Below are 6,869 nucleotides of genomic sequence, written 5' to 3'. Positions count from 1 at the left end.
ATGAAATGTTTTGTTTTTACTTTCTTCTGCTTCCTTACCCCTCAACTCACTTAAAAATTCAGAGGGAACACTGGAAGTGCCCACCCAAGCACATTTCAGATACAACTAACTCAGCACTGAGAAAAGGAAAGGACTCTTGTCTAGAGGCAAGCATATGTAGGGATCCCAACTATAGTCTCTGACAGGGCACAGTGCACAGCAAGCTCTCAGAACTGGCAACTGCACACTGGGCCAGACCAGGGACTAAACTGCCAGGATCAAGATGAAAAATTCAAGAGCTTGGCAAAGACAGCTACTTTTCCTTGGACACATGGCTGAACTAAGAGTTTGAAAAGGGAAATAGAATTGACTATTAAGGTATTTGGGATTTCTACCAAACTGTGTCCAAAGATGGCTGTGATAAATATTTCCCAAGAATAGGTAATTCCCAAAACAGCCACAATATATCAGAACAGTTAAAAAAAAAAAAAATGAGACCTAAAGTCAGACAGAGCTGGGTGTAAATTCCAATTCCATCCATCATGGGTTAAATGACCTTGGGCAAAGTGCTTGTCATCTCTGCAGACTTAGTTCCCTTTCTGTAAAATAAGAATAATAACAAGGTTATTAAATGAGATAGTATATAAAGTGCCCAGCTCATAGTAGTTACTCAATAACAATTATTATAACATTCCAATATTTTTTATGCTACCAAAAGGCAAAACTAATTGCAAGGAGAAGGAGAACTGTTGATCTTCATAGCATTTCTTCATTACATTGGGAGAAATCAGGAATTTTGTGGTCTAGAATCAAGGTCCCCATAATCTAGGATAAATCCTAGCTTTCCCAGGTGCTCTAATGTCTTTGGAGTGCTAGGATTATTCCCAGGTTTCTGATGTTGGAAAAGGAAACCAAAGTTACCCACAGAGGGGTGAGCAGGGAGGGATCAGAAAAATAAGCTCTAGTCCTTGAATAGCTTCAAAATAGAAGGATTTTCAGAGGCAGGGGATTTCTGAGATTCCAAGAAGATATTTGAGAACTATCTTCCCTCTGAGGGAAGAAACTAGGTCATGTGCTCTTAACCCAATGAGGTTTAGGGTCACAGTTTAGTTGGCCTTAATTAGCTCCAAAAAAAGCCCAGAACTCCTGGGATTAATCCAAAATCAAGCAGAACTTCTAGTGGAGAGATATAAGCTCCCAAATGTTGAGCACTAGTTTCAGTAGAAAGAATCCAAATCTAGGACAGCTTCTGAACAATTACCATTAAACTAGCATTTACATGTCATAGGAACTAAATTTATACTTACCACAACTCCTATTTAGAGAAAAGGCTCAGTCACCACCAGAAAGTAAGCTCTGTGAAGGGATGGACTGTGTTTGCCCTTTACTGCCATATGCCCAAGGAAATGGCAGAGAATCTGATACATAGTTGGTGCTCAATAAATATTCACTGAACTAAATCATTCAAAGCCACACAAGGAGTTAATAAATGGAGCTGGGATTTTAACCCTGGTCTGACTCTAAAAATCATGCTCACCTCTAAGTCATACTACCAGCCAAGGCAGACTTAGGCCAGAAAAGATCCCAAGTCAAGCTCCTGCTTTGGATTCTCCCCAAAAGGTCTCTTGGGGTCTACCAAGCTGAACTAAGGAGGAATACTTGGAGGGGTACCCTTGGGAAAACTTTTGAATCTAGAAATTCTGGCAGATACTTCCATTTGCTTCTTGATACCTATTTTCCCATTCTTCCTTTGCTAAAAGAACCTTGAGGTGACAAATTTTCCATTTTAAAATATTTGCTTCCTAGAAATACTTGTTATCTTAATTATGGTAATGATTCCATAAAGAATTGTACAACTTATATACATGTAGTTTATTGTAAATAAATTATACTTAGAAAACACACACACACACACAAACACAAATCATATACAGCCCCAGACTTCCTGTGATCCACTTCTGGCCAAAAGTCTATTAGATGGGACTTCCATCAAAGCCATTATATTACTGTTTAGTTGGAATAAATTTTTAACTTTTTAGTCTCCCTTCACTTTCTGCTGGAATAGGCATTCTGGGAGAATGAGGACAAAAGTTTCAAGCTAAGGCTGGTGAAACAGGAAGTAGAAGGAATCTGAGGTTTTGATGACTATTTGGAAATGCTGCACCACTTTGGGCTCTCCACCTCCTGATTTCTCATTTTGTAAGCAAAATAAATATCAGTTTGGTTGACTTGATATTGTATGGTTTCTTCATAGGCTGTTTGCCATTACTGAATGACAATATTCCCAAGCAAAGCATAATGAAGGTAAGACTGCACCACTCCTCAAAAATCTTCAGTTGCTGCTGAGTAAAATCCAAAGCCTCCCAGTCCCATTTACTACTATTGCATTCCGTAAACGTGTCCTTCCAGCCCCAGCAGGCTCTTTGCCATGTTCCAAACAAGCAGTATATTTTTAAGATTAATGCTGTTCTCTCAACCTGATATATCTTTCTTCCATAATCTATTACAGATCCTGGAAGATTCGAAAAACTGATACAGGCCACAGTCGGCCAGTAGAGGACTTAAGAAGAAAATTCATGTCTCCTGAATACAATCCAGATGCTCTTTGTCCTAAATGCCCATTTCTGGAGTAGGAGAATCAAATGTTCTGCTAAGAGACCTGATTTATGCTTGGCTTTTCTTTGATGTCAAAACTCTCACTTTAAAAAGTGATAAATAGGCGCATCTGCGTTGTTCTGTCGGTTCGGCAGCCAACTCTTGATTTCAGCTCAGGTCATGATCTCAGGGCCGTGAGACTGAGCCCTGCATTGGGGTCCATGGTCAGTGTGGAGTCTGCTTGAGATACTCTCCCTCTGCCTCTGCCTCTTCTCCTGCTCACATGTTCTCTCTCTCTCTCATTCAAAATAAATAAATAAAAATCTTTAAAAATGATACATAATCATTTATTTAAAACATGTCAGAATGGAATGACTTATTTACGACAGCAATCGTGAGAAAAAATAGAATTTTAAGAATGTATTTTCCTGTTCTAAAGTGTCTGATTATATATGAAGGTATAGGGCTTCTGTTTTCGATATGTAATAGAATATATGTGTGAATAGGTTATTTTTTCTCACAGCAGAAACTCTAAAGGCTAAGCCTTGTGGTCTCACATTCCTTGTGATGGCTAAATCCCAAAGTTATTGATCAAAATATTTCGTTTCCAGAGCTACTTATTATGTAACTAGGAGAAAGTAATTAAACATTCCAGTTCATCCATCTGTCTAATAGAAAGAATATTGTATTTTCCATCTGTCCAGGTTTTAGGTATGGCAAATATTGATGAGAGGATCTAAATTAAATATAGGGCTTTATGTCAGCTCATTTAAGAGTTGATCAGCATTGAAAATCCTACAAATCAATTTTGCTTATTGACTGTGTTTTTTGAAATATTTCAGGTATAACAGAAGGTAATTATTTGATACCCATATCTAAAAGATGTTAATATTAGTCCATTTTTGCTTCATATTTATTTATTCTTTATTCTTTTTATAAAGTATTCCAGATACAGCTAAAGTTCTAATTCCACTCACATCCCTTCCTTCTCTACTTTCCCCAGAAGCATGCTGAAGTTTTGAGGAATCAATTATACACAAGACTGCATAATTTTACTACAAATATATGCATGAATTAATATATAGTGCTATTTTTTTTAAGATTTTATTTATTTGTTTTTTTATTTGACAGACGGAGATTACAAGTAGGCAGAGAGGCAGGCAGAGAGAGAGGAGGAAGCAGGCTCCCCGCGGAGCAGAGAACCTGATGTGGGGCCCGATCCCAGGACCGTGAGATCATGACCCGAGCCGAAGGCAGAGGCTTTAACCCACTGAGCCACCCAGGCGCCCCAGTGCTATTTTGGTTTTTAAGTCCCACATATTTTATATCATTTATATATAACTTCTAGTAATTTGCTTTTTGCATTGAATATTTTGTTTTTTAAATCTGTTCATATTGACACATGCAGATTGATGCTAGTTGCTTTGTTTTCACTGTCCACTAATAATAACCTACAGTTAATTTACCCATTCAATGACCAGTGAACAGTAAGTTGTTTCTCATTTTTTACTATTTTAAGCACTGAATAACTATGTACATTTACTATTTTAAGCACTGAATACCTATGTACATATAAAGAAATTTTTCTCTAAAATACATGACTGTACTTTGAAGTAGAATTGCTGTACACTTTTATAAAATTATTTTAAAAGCCCCCAAGAGTTTTGATTTGAATGACACTGAATTTTTAGATAAATTGGAGAGATTTAATATTTTTAGGAGTCTTCCCATCCACGAATATGGTATGTCTCTCCAAATGCTTATATCATGTCTTTCATGACTTTAAGTAAAGTTTCATTATTTCATGTAGGAAGAAAGGAAAAATTTTTGTGACTTTTTTCCTAGGCATCTTATACTTTCTCTCTCTATACCCTATTCTGCACTGTCTTTTTCTTAGCTTGTTGCTTTTTTGAGTTATTCCATTTCTCCATCGCATTTATACAAGGTTGTGCTATTACATTCAAACTCTACTGAGGTTTTTTTTTTTTTTTTTAAGGTTTTATTGATTTATTTGACATAGAGACAGAAAGAGCATGGGTGGGGAGAAGGACAGAAAGAGAGGAAGAAGCAGACTCCCCATTGATCAGGAAGCCAATGTGGGGGTTGATCCCTGGATCCTGAGATCATGACCTGAGCCAAAGGTGGATGCTTACCCAACTGAGCCATCCAGGCACCCCACTACTGAGTTTTTTTTAATGCTGAATTTCTGTTGTTAATTTTCTATTCATAAAATTAGCTGAGTGCTATTTCAAAAGCCATTAAATGACAAGGAAAGAGAGCAAGAGAGGAAGAAAGGAAAAAGAACTACAAAAACAATTGAAAACAAATAATAAAATGGCAATATGTGTATACCTATCAATAACTACTTCAAATGTAAATGAACTAAATAGTCCAATCAAAAGACATAGGAATGGATAAGAAATGGATAAGAAATGGATAAGAAATCCAGATCCATCTATATGCAGCCTACAAGAAACTTACTTCAGACCTAAATACACATACAGATTGAAAGTGAAAGGATGGAAAAACATACATCATGCAAATAGAAGCAAAAAGAAAGCTGAGGTAGCAATACTTATGTCAGACAAAACAGACTTTAAAACAAAGACTGTGACAAGAGACAAAAAAGGATACTACATAATGATAAAAGGAATACTTCAACAAGAGGCTATAATAATTGTAAAAATCTATGCTCCGAACATGGGAGCATGTAAGCACACAGAACACCTATTAACAGAGATAAAGGAAGAAACTGATGGTAATACAATATAATAAGTGAGCCTTAATACCCCACTTATAGCAATGGACAGATCATCTAGACAGGAAATCAACAAGCAAACAGTGGCATTGAATGACACATTAGACCAGATGGACCTAACAGATATATTCAGAACATTTCATCAAAAAAACATCAGACTAGGGATGCCTGGGTGGCTCAGTTGGTTGAGCAGCTGCCTTCAGCTCAGGTCATGGTCCCGGCGTCCTGGGATCGAGTCCCACATCGGGCTCCTTGCTGGGCGGGGAGCCTGCTTCTCCCTCTGCCTCTGCCTGCCACTCTGTCTACCTGTGCTCACTCTCGCTCCTCTCTCTCTGACAAATAAATAAATAAAATCTTAAAAAAACAAACAAACAAAAAAACCCCATCAGACTACACATTCTTTTCAAGTGCACTTGGAACATGCTCCAGAACAGACCTCAATAAATTTAAAAAGATTTAAATCATACCAAGCATCTTTTCTGACCACTACAGTATGACACTAGAAATCAATAATGAGATAAAGTCTGGAAAGTATAAAAATACATGCAGGGTAAATAACATGCTACTAAACAATGAATGGATCAACCAAGAATTCAAAAAGGAAATAAAAAAATACATGGAGACAAATGAAAATGAAAACACAAGAGTCCAAAGTCTTTGAGATACAGAAGGAGTGGTTCTGAGACAGAAGTTCATAGCAATATAGGCCTACCTCAAGAAACATAACCTTACACCTAAAGAAGCTAGAAAAAGGGAGAGGGGCAAGATGGCAGAGGAGTGAGGGACTTTATTTCAACTGGTCCCCTGAATTTAGCTGAATATCTACCAAGTCAGGCTGAACACCCACAAAATTAGCCTGAGATGTAAGATTATATGTCTGGATCTGTATAGGGGCAGAGGATCTTCAGGGGAGAGATACAAAGGATGGAATTGTGATTTTGCAGATATTGGAGGATAAACAGAAGGGGGAGGGGGCCACCAGGAGCTACCCACTGGAGAGTAAAATAATACCCCAATGCAAAAGTGTCCTGCACCTGAGTGATATCTTGCAGAGTGGTGGTGGTGGGATGGGAAGTGCCTGATAACAGTGCTTGAACAGAATCCAGGAGCTTAAGAGGCAAATGCTGGGATGTGGCAGCCACTTGTGTGGACCTATGCCTACGGACATGCAACCTGCAGAGCTGGCCATTGCCCCCTCCTCAGCCACCACCACCCACACCTATGCAGATGGAGATCACTGGCAGTTTCAGAGGAACAGGAGACAGAGAGAAGCCTGGCCAGGGTCCACCACTGAGAGGATTGTTGGGGGTGTGCACTACCTGGGGGAGGCTGCAGTTTTCAGCAGCACTTACAGAAAGGGAGACTATTCGCTCTGGAGGGTTCAGAGAGGAGCAGACTATGGCTTCTCTTCTCTGGCGTGGATGTTTGGGAGTGGGCATTTTCCTTTGCCCTGGCCCTCTGAGAAGGTGTGAAAAGCCACCAGAGAACAGAAACAGCCAGAGAACAAGAGCCCAAAAAACTGATTTCTCCAGAGCTC

This window comes from Enhydra lutris, unplaced genomic scaffold (genome assembly GCF_002288905.1).
Source record: "Enhydra lutris kenyoni isolate GAN:26980312 unplaced genomic scaffold, ASM228890v2 scaffoldscaffold19, whole genome shotgun sequence".
Taxonomy (NCBI): Eukaryota; Metazoa; Chordata; class Mammalia; order Carnivora; family Mustelidae; genus Enhydra; species Enhydra lutris.
The sequence above is the reverse complement of the archived record's forward strand: the minus strand, read 5'-3'. Positions refer to the sequence as shown.